The sequence below is a fragment of the Sceloporus undulatus genome, chromosome 2, assembly GCF_019175285.1.
Source record: "Sceloporus undulatus isolate JIND9_A2432 ecotype Alabama chromosome 2, SceUnd_v1.1, whole genome shotgun sequence".
Lineage (NCBI taxonomy): Eukaryota > Metazoa > Chordata > Lepidosauria > Squamata > Phrynosomatidae > Sceloporus > Sceloporus undulatus.
In genome coordinates this window covers 65,224,852-65,235,380 of record NC_056523.1, presented here as the reverse complement: position 1 = coordinate 65,235,380, position 10,529 = coordinate 65,224,852, and the positions used below count along the sequence as shown (strand labels likewise).

Below are 10,529 nucleotides of genomic sequence, written 5' to 3'. Positions count from 1 at the left end.
CTTCCTTTCCCTGGCATGCCCTCCTCCACTTTGAGCCTGACTTTACCTCCCCGGGGGGGGGGTGTGGGGGGTGTTTTTCCCTCGTAGCCCTGTCCTCCACTTCCCTTCCTCTTGGAGGTCTGAATTTACACTCCTATAATCAGGGTGACCAGTTTTTCATTTGGTCCTCCACTTTTTTCCCTCCATGTGGAGCCTGCCTCAGAAGCCTGGGTTAACAGAGTCCTCTGGCCATTTGGTCTGAGGGGGGGTCCTCCTTTGGTGCCAGGAGGAGGAGGAGGAGGAGGGCCTTCCTTCCTGCCTTCCTTCCTGGCCCCCTGCCTTGCCCTCAGACAGGCCAGAACTGCCTCCCACCGGCGGCCAGCCAGCCCCAGAGATCCCTGGCGTGGGCGCCTGGCTGGGAGGGCCGGGGGCCGGGCCAGAGGGAGGGAGGCGGGGAGCTGGGGCTCTGCCTGCCCCTAGGAGGACGGAGGGCTGGGACCCGGAGGGGGAGCCCAGGCCGCCAGAGGAGCCCGGTTTCTCCAGCGGCGGTGCCAGACCCAGGTCAGTGGCAACAGGCGGGAGGCGGGAGGCGGAGAAGGGCTGCTCTCCTGGCTCCTGGGCCGGGGATGCTGGGGCTGGCAGGCAGGCAGGCAGGCAGGAGGGCGCCAGAGGAGCCCAAAGTTGAGGGGAGCTGCCAAGTAAGAGCTGCCTTGGGCAGCAAGACAGCGCTGCTCCCCCGGAGAAAGTTTCCCTCTTCTCCCTCTCTCTATCTGTGTGTCTTGTTGTTGCTGAGGCTGGTGGTTGTGGGTTTTCCAAGCCCAATAGCCGCCCTGTCAGGGGGCTGCTCCTCCGAGGGTTGGCCCTGGGCCTCCCCTGAGAAGGCTGAGAGAGTGTGACTGGCCCTCCTCAGGCGAACTTGTCCTGGGTTTTTCTTGGAAAGTTTTTGTCCGTCAGGTTTGCCCTTGCCTTCCCTCGAGGCTGAGAGAGTGTGACTGGCGCAGCATCACCCTTCAGAGGAGGTGAGCCTGTCCTGGGCTTTCCTTGGCAAGCTTTTTTCAGAGCTAGGTTTGCCCCTGCCTTCCTCTGGGGCTGAGAGGGTGTGACTAACCTCTCTTGGGGTTTTCTTGGCAAGCTTGCGTCAGAGTCAGAGTCAGGAGGCCGAGAGAGTGTGACTGGCCCCAGGTCAGCCAGTGAGCTTCCTTGGCTGAGTGAGGGTTAAACCCTGGTCTCCAGAGTCGCAGTCCAAGACGGGCTTTTGGGACACATCCTGGGCTCCCTTGTTGAGTGGGAGAGCATCGAGAAGAAAGTGACTTTTCCTATCCTGGGGGGCAGTGTGTGTTTGAGGGGTGCCCACATCCCCAGCCCCAGCCCTGGTCTCTTCTCTGCTTAGTGGAAATGCAAAGAGAGGGGGAGGTAGAGGGGCTTGAAAGTGAAGTTCAAGGAATCTGATACGCCTGAGTTTACACACGAGTAGAAGAGAAGGTGTTGGATGACATATGAGCATTGCACATGGAAAGTCTCAGAAAGAAGAGAAGGAAATGCCCTAAGGCCACCCCTATTTTAGCCATGGCTGGGTGGCTTGCCTTTAACTCTGGTTTGAGAAATGTTCATAGCAGAATGGGGACAAGACCTTATTAATGGGAGCTCTGTTTGCATTCATTGTAGAAGGCTGATTTGTCAGGTAGGATGGGAAGGTGCATGCATAGCTGCCATGCGCTGTATGTCTTTAGGCTGTATCTGCACTGCAGAAATAGTCCAGTCTGACCCCACTTTAACGGCCATGGCTCAATGCTATGGAACAGTAGTTTGTTGTAGCACCAGAGCTATCATTCCCAGAATTCCATAGCATTGAGCCATGCCTGTTAAAATGGTGTCAAACTGGTTTATTTGTGCAGTTCAGATACAGCCCAAGTGTCCTTTCATAAGACACGTGCCATAGTCATAGATGCTAAAGCAAGCTAGTTTGTCCTATGGAATATGTCCACTATGCACCTGTATGTGGTGTGATACTGTACAAATGGTGGCAAGGTGATGGGAGGAAGCTTCGTTCTTGAAATGGTTGGTGGTTTTCTTTTCTTTTCTTTTCTTTTCTTTAAATCACAGCCTTTTCCACTAATTTAGTAACCCCAGTAGGGAATGTGAATGTATGCACTTACGTTTCGCGTATAATCCTTCCATAACAAATATTACACATTGTGAAATATATGATGCCTTGGTGTCATATCCAAGTCTGCAGGAGGGTTTTGTAAGTTTCCCACTGTCATTTCTCCCAAGGGCATTATGCACTAGAGACTGTAAGTTCCTGTTAGTGTCGTAACTTTGAGGCAACATGTATGAGTTATGAGCCGACCTGGCAACAAGGTCATCATTTAATACTATTGTGGGGACAGGTTTCTTTCTTTTTTCTTATTTGGTGGTGTTTTGGTGATGAGTTTCTTTCTTGGAGTATGACTCTTTTGGTGGTAGTGAATGAAAAATCAATGTGATTTTCAAACACTGGGTTCTTACTGAACTATTATATTCATGAAATTTCCTGTTCTACTTTCTGAAAAATTAGGCTGGTAGAATAAATAATAACCATGTTAAAATATACCATTTATTTTCAAAGAATTTCTTCAGAATTTAACAAGGTTGCTTAGTTAAAATTTATGTAATGCAATGTTTGGGGGCATTGAAGACAGTAACATCAGCCAAGCAGCACTTCATGGAGGATGATCTGTGAATCACCTCTTTGCTTTGAGCTGTCAGATGATAACAACATCGGAGCCAGAGTTACCCAGGCAAAGACTGTTTTCGCACGTGAACCACCTTTGAACCTGTCTCCTGCCACTTATGCTCTGTGTGGATTTTGCCAAAGTGAGAATGCCCATGAAAGAAAATTAAGCATACATTCCGGCCACTATAGGGTTTCATTTCTGTATTATAAACTGATTTAAAGAAAAGCCTGTTTAAAGTTGTGTCTATGAAAATAGCTTTACTATTCCCATACAGCATGCCCTATTGGTCATATCCAGACTGAAACAATATTCCAAAACTATTTTGTTATTTCTTCTCTGGATACTATCAAAACTTTTGTTATGATCCTCTATCCCTTCAATTAACAATTATACTTTCACATCTTTTCAAAATGTTCAGTATTATAACAATTCTGTTGCATTGCTTAAAAGTATTTATGATTTCCATAAATTTATGTTCCACTGTATCTATTCTAATCTCCTACTTAATCCGGGGAAAACGGAAGCACACATTCATACACATGATCAATCTAAAAACACATAAAATCAAACACTTGGTCCTCAAATATGGCACATGGCAATATAAGTGTTTGTAATTCTTCATATTTGAATGTGCAGTTATATTTTGCATATGTACCTGACCCCATATATAGCTTATTCCTGAACAATAAAAATGCCATATGTAAATTGGCACATAAAATGCATATTGTGCCTAAATTTGATGCTTGATGTTCCTGACAGTTTGATTCTTGTTGTACTTAATCCTAATCCCATATACAATTCAATCACATTTGTAAATTCTAAAGAGGCGTGAATAAGATTACAGTTTACAGTTCTGGGATAAATAAGTGTGTTGATTTACAACAGAATTTCCCAGTAAATTTCCTTAGGATCATAATATGAGACTGCTAACCTAAAATTTCTGTTAGTGCATCATAGGTATACCTTTCCATTACACTGGGCTCTGTTTTTGTTGTTTTAGTAGTGAAATAAGCTTCTTAGAGATTTTCTTTTTTGATATGAAAATATGAACATTTCTGAAAAAAAGTATTTCTGGATTAAGGTTGGATGGAAACAGTTATTGCAGTACCTAGCAGGATAATAATAATAATAATAATAATAATAATAATAATAATTTATATTTCCCGCCTCTCCCTGTGGATCGAAAAGGGAGACTTTCATGTGATCATTTCAGAAGGTAAAAGCTGTGGTAGACTATCCACTTTCGCTCAGAGGAGAATTGTAAATGTTGCTCTGCTTTGGCCTAGTGATTATAGGGAACTAAATTTTTATTTTAATTGTTTTTTCCCCAGCTGTTGAAAGCTATATTCTGATCAAGCAAGGAACAAACTGTTTAGCACTGATTCAGTAAAACATAGATCGAGCACACATATTGAAAGCAATGATTATGTAGAGAGATCTTGTAGCACCTTTGAGACTAACTGAAAGAAAGAAATTGGCAGCATGAGCTTTCATAGACTTCAGTCTACTTCCTGAGATGTAATAATGTTCATTTTGCTGTTTCTACAGCTCTTTTCAATCTTCCAAATGCCTTACGTTTATTACAAAATTACTTAATAGAAGAGGCCATGAGACTCTGCATCAGTGCTCAGTGTCAAGGACAAGGTGAGAGAAGGGCTGGTGTTCCTTCCTTGAAACCAGGAGGAAACTGTGCTTTCCCATTTGAAGCAGGGGAAATTGAAGGGATGTCATTGTAACTTCTTTTGCAGTGCAAACAAGTGTTCAATGCAACTAAATTTAAAAGTATACAAGTGAAGCCTTTTTCTGGGTGAGCTTTTTGCTTGAGAGCTTGGGAAATGAATTACAACAGAATCCAAAATTCACAAAAGAGTGATACCTTTATTGGCCAACCAAAATACAGAAAATACATCTTGCAAGCTTTTGAAACTTCACTGGCTTCTTCATCAGGCAAAGATGTTAAAAATCATACAGGAAAATTAAAATCACAGGCCGACATTTTGTCTCAGATATTACTTCTGTTGTCAGTTAAGATGATTTGAAAGGATCCCAATGCAGGCAGAGACCATTTCGCTTCTTGACCATGTGGACACTAGGGACAAGGGGCAATAAAAGACAGGTAATACAATTTCAGCTCCATTAATAACAGAAAGGTGATTTCCATTGAGATCTAAGCTGCCTCTGTCCTGTGCAAAGCAACCTGCCCCTTTCTTAGGCAAAGAACCTTGAATTTCTCACAAAGTCCATGTACTGTTACATCTAGAAAAACCTTTAGGTGATGTATAGGTAAAACCTGCCAATTGTGGTCCAAATGAAAGAGTTTACCTTTGTCAGAGGTAGAAATCTCCAATTATTAAGTCTCAATCCATTAGCTCTCTCTTGTTAAAAATTTCCTCTGTTGCAGCATAATCCAGTACAGTAGTTGCAAACCCAGGAAACATATTCAGGGATAGCTGTGTTTGCCAGGCAGAAAAATACAATAACATCCAAAATCCACAAAATAGTGATACCTTTATTGCCCAACCAAAATGCAGGAAATACACCATGCCGGCTTTTGAAGCTTCACTGGCTTCTTCACCAAGCAAAGGTTAAAAATCGTACAGGGGAAGAAAAGTGAAAAATAAATTATTGCTAGAGTGAATTTCCATTGAAGGTTTAGATGGCAAACAACCCAAGTACCATCATGTGAAGATAAAGTTCTTGAATAAAGTAAGACATTACTCCTTCCTATTTATTTGTTAATAGTTATTAACAACCCAAAACACACAAGATGAGGTCCATGCTTTGTATTGAAACTGTATGATAACAAACTTTGTTTTTGTTTTTAACTATGACACTGAAAACACATCTTGCATTGTGGTGAAGAAGGGTTGCTGTCTTGACGAAATACAGTGAATACTTCTAATCCTTTGGGTATATACAAAAGGAATTGCTAAATAGAAATTTTACTTTTTTGAATGCATAACTGTCTTTGATAGAGAAGGTTTATTTAATTTACTGAGGATCATATGGAAATCTAAGACGTATTACAGAGCTAACCTATATTTGTCTGTTTGAAAGTAGGTCCCATTGAGATCAGTAAGGTTTGCTGCTAGATAAATTGGTATAGCAGTGAGCTTTGGCAATCCAAAATCTAAAATTTTAGGAGCTCCCTCAATTAGAAATACAAGCGAATATGCACAGGTATCATTTTTGAAACATGATTCAAGAAATATCATGCCACTCTTCTTCCCCCTAAGTGCTGGAGCACTTAGAACTAACTTCCGTAAGTGTGGAGGTTACACCACACTTAAATGTAACCTCCATAAGTGTGCTTGTATACACCATGTGTGATAAAATACAAAGAACAAATAGGATGGGGTTATGGTGTATTTGTTGCTGTGTGCCTTCAAGTCAACTTCAGGCAAGTGTATCACAGATTTGGCAAATTTGTTCAGAGGGGGGTTGCTTTTGCCTTCCTCTGAGGCTGAGAGTGTGACATGGCCAGAGTCACCCAGTGGGTTTCATGGCCAAGCTGAGAATTGAACTCTGGTCTGCAGAGACATAGTCCAACAGTCAAACCACAACACCATGCTAGCTAGCTCTCATTATAGTGTATAGCTAAGGGGAAATTTCCAACAAAAGAGAGAGAGAGAGAGAGAAATTTTTGAACAACAGTGTATCAAAAACAGTGTGTGGCTGCTATTAAAAAGTAATTTCTATGTTTCAGATCTTTAGGAAAGGAATTTTAAAAAAACTTGTGAATGTCATATTTTATATAAGCCTGTGATGTTAGCAGGCTTGTAATACTGTTCTGGAGAATATACATAAAAGGGCAACCAGAATTATTAAGGGCTGTCATAATTTGGAGATTTGCTTGTTTTTTCATTTAGAAAAAAGGCAAGTAAGGGCTGAACACATGAGAGAGGGTTATATTATTATTATTATTATTATTATTATTAACCTTTATTTATAAAGCGCTGTAAATTTACACAGCACTGTACATACAGTCTTTTTAATTAGACGGTTCCCTGCCCTCAGGCTTACAATCTAAAAAGCCACAACACAAAAGAATAAGGGAGTAATGGTGGGGAAGGGGATGAGGTCCAGCAGTTCCTCTCTACCACCAAGGCAGATGGACTGGAGGGAGGGCTTGGCTTCATAAAATGATGCACAGTTTGGAGGGAGTTTTCTCAGTTTCTTATATCACCAAAACCCAGGGTTATCCAGTGAACTTGAATGGAAGGATGCTCAACACAGATAAAAGGAAGTACTGTACTTCTTAACAAAGCACATAGTTAAACTATCAAATTCAATACTACAAGGTGTACCATCGACTGCCAAATAAACAGCTCCATACAGAAACAAATTCATAGAGAAGAAGGTTATCAAATGCTGCTAGTTGTGAAGGCTATACAGTCAGCCCTCCTTATCCATGGATTTTTATACATGGATTCAAGCATCCACAGCTTGAAAATATTCCCCCCCCCCAAAAAAAAAAGGATAAATTCCAAATAGAAAACCTTGATTTTTCATTTTATATAAGGGACACACCATTTTGCTATGCCATTGTATTTAATGGGACTTGAGCATCCACAGATTTTGTTATCCACGGGGGATCCTTGAACCAAACCCCAGTGGATAACAAGGACCCACTGTATATTATTTCCTGTATCAGAAACAATATGCCTCTACATATGAGCCCCTAGAGAACATGAGTCCTACTTGGCCTACTTGTAGTCTTCTCATAGACAGGCTGGCTATTCTATGGAAAAGGGTGTTAAACTAGAGATGGCTGTGGTCTAACCTTGCTCATACTGGCTTGAACTGCTTTATGTCTTTTAAGCTGCCTGCATTATATGAATTATATGATCTTGCAGTATTGTTGATTGTCAGATGTTGCCATATGATGATGGCATTACAGGTTGTACTTTGAATGTACTGGCCAAAGCTATATCAACAATATGTAACGGCTCACTTTTTTCCAGTACTGCTTTATCATAATAAGATGCAGTGGCATTATATGGCAGTGTATGGGTTTGTACTTGGATGGGAGATCGCCAATGAATCCCAGGTGCTATGGGCTGTATTTCAGAGGAAAGAGCTTGAAAAACCACCCCTGAATATTCCTTGCCTAAGAAACACTATGGAATTCATAGAGTCACCATAAGTGGACAAACAACTTGAATGCACATATAACACCTGTGTGTGCCTTTAGAACAGTATGGCATACTAAAAATTTCCTGCCTCACATATACCAAGGAAATTATTTATGTTATTCACAAAGTGGCACATGCCAAAAATCTAATACATTAACTCTGAGAATCAGCTAACCAGTATTGCTGTAGAGACATACAGAAGACAACTCTTTCCTTCATGACTCAGCATACTAGACAGTCTTTGCTCAGCCAGGACAAAGTCTATGAATTAAATACTATGGATCCTAAGGTCTAACCTTACTGAACAACAAGCATGTTGCTTGCCACCTAGCTGGCTGATAATGAGCAACAACAGCAACAACAACAATAATAATAGAAGTAGATACTCTGTTGCATCCATGCCATTGTATACAGTGGTATCTCCTTTGGCAATAGTAAAAGAATCACAGATGCACAGATAGATCTGATTAGAAACTAGGAAACAGCCCACAGTGGTGTGAATAACACTGTGTCTAAGATGATATAAAATTTTTATCATTAAGAATAATTTCTTTATTGTCACTGCCATTCAACAGTGGGATTCATTGCCTCCTAGAATGGTGGACTTCCCTTCTTTGGAAGTCATTAAACAGAGGGTGGATTGCTATCTCTCAGGTGTGCATTAGTTGTATGTTTATGCATGGGGGGGATTGGGTTCAACTAGTTGGCCCCTGCAGTCTCTTGCAACTCTATGATTCTGCAATTCTACTATCAATGATAATTGGTCTGTGATGGCTGTTTCACAAGTACAAGCCACTTAACTGAATACTACAGTTATCAGATGATTAACATGTACATGTGAATTCACTCTCAAGAGGAAAAGGAGAGGCTTTGATTTTTAAACATTTGTGATTTCAGTGCAGAAAAGTATTTTCAAATGAACGGGTTTTGTTTTCTTAAGTATATTTCTAATATACTTGTGATAATGCTATGTAAGAATTTCAGGGAAATAGACATTTGAATTAGGCTTAGCCTAAAGCTTTTCTACCTTTTGATCTAGATTGCAGTGATGAGTTCGTGGCTCTCTACTGTAATTTCAGCATGGTACAGACCGCCCCAAAGGGATTGGGGCCAGGGTAGCCTCACTGGCAGCCCTGCAGCCCCAATCCAGCATTTTTCCAGACCAAACAGAAGCAGCAAAAAGCTGCTTCTCTTTGGCCTGGGAAAAGGGGTGACCTTGTGCCTTAGGTGCCAATGGCACCCTGGTGCTATAGAGGAGAAAGCGGTGGCAGCCGTGGCCCCTTTCTCCTCTGCATAGTTGGTGTAGCCATTTGGTTGCCATGCCAACGATGCAGGGGCCCAAAAGGAGCTCCGTTTCGGAGCTCCTTTCCATGCCTCCGCCAGGCCGCCATAAGCGGCCTGGGTGGCACAGACACGTCACACGTGCGCCGCACCATTTGAACGCAGTGCATGTGTAACATCATCATTACGTGCATCGTGTGGCACCACATAACAGTGGCACCCCCCACACATACTAGAGTTAGGGAGCATGTGGTTGGTGCATGCTCCCTAACCCTAGTATCGCCAGGAGCACGCCACTTTATGGCGGTATGTACCGGCCCATAGTTTTCTTGTAGAGAATTGGGTGAATGCTACCCATCCTTCTAAACTTCCCCACATATGCACATGACAAATGGTTTCAGAGAGTCAAGCTGTGAGATATGACTAGCTCTGTGATATCACATCCTCTTGACCAGGGGTAGGCAACCCTTTTGAGCCGGGGGCCGGGTAGCTGTTACTCAGACAACTGGGGGGCCAAAGCCAAAAAAATAAATAATGAAATAATTTTTTAAAAATTAAATAAATAAATAAACCAGGACAAATGTAGGACAAAATTTTCAAATGGAGGACACTTTTTGAATAAAAAATGGAGGACACGTGAAAAAATTTGCTGATTTTTAAAAAGATGTTAAGATAAATGCATGTTTCTGAGGCTTCTATAGACAATTGCCCCTCCAAAGGCCCCGGCAGCAATCGGCGGCAGGACCAGGCTGGGGCTAGTCCCAAGGCCTCGCTGGGCCGCATCCGGCCCGCGGGCCACAGGTTGCCTACCCCTGCTCTTGACCAAATATGACCTGAAAGCAACCATATGAAGGTGCAATAAGAGTGTGTGTGGATGCCACACACACACTTACCCCTTCCACTCCCTGCAGTTTGTTGTCTTAGCACATCTTCCCCTCCCTACTTTGCTGTACATAAGTTATAAACAACCTATATCCCGACCCAGTCAGCGGCAATGAAAAGAACTGGGACAAAAAGTGAGGTTTTGACAGACATCTTGAGAAAAGTAAAAAAGATGATGTTTTGACAGATACCTTAAGTCCTTCTTTATCTGTGAAGTAGAGGTTTATTTATTTAAATTCCCTTGGCAATACATTATTAAAAAGATCACTGAGATCACAGGAGTTACTATCTCAGAAGTCATAGTTTGGCCTTTTGTGGCAGACAGAGGTCTGGAAATAAATGATCTTGCAATGCTGAAATCTGAGAAATCACAGATGGGTTTCCAATGTAATCTGCATCTTTACAGAAACTGATGTTTCTTTGTGGTCCCATTGCTTTATCCCTACTTCACATACATATTCTCTCTCACACAGATAGATGGATGGATGGATGGATGGATGGATGGATGGATGGATGGATGGATGGATGGATGGAT

At 42.1% G+C, this 10,529-nt stretch overlaps 1 protein-coding gene across 2 annotated transcripts in view; it reads left to right on the top strand.

Annotated features, from left to right (window-relative positions):
- Positions 1-442: 442 nt before the first annotated feature.
- PPARG (peroxisome proliferator activated receptor gamma) overlaps positions 443-10,529 on the top strand; it is a 90,865-nt gene continuing 80,778 nt past the window's right edge. The window contains exon 1 of one of the 2 annotated variants that reach the window (XM_042453947.1): positions 443-540. The gene's annotated coding sequence lies outside the window, so the exon portion shown is untranslated. Of the gene's footprint in view, positions 541-974; positions 999-10,529 lie in introns of those variants that run through there. The other variant, XM_042453949.1, reaches the window with a different exon arrangement.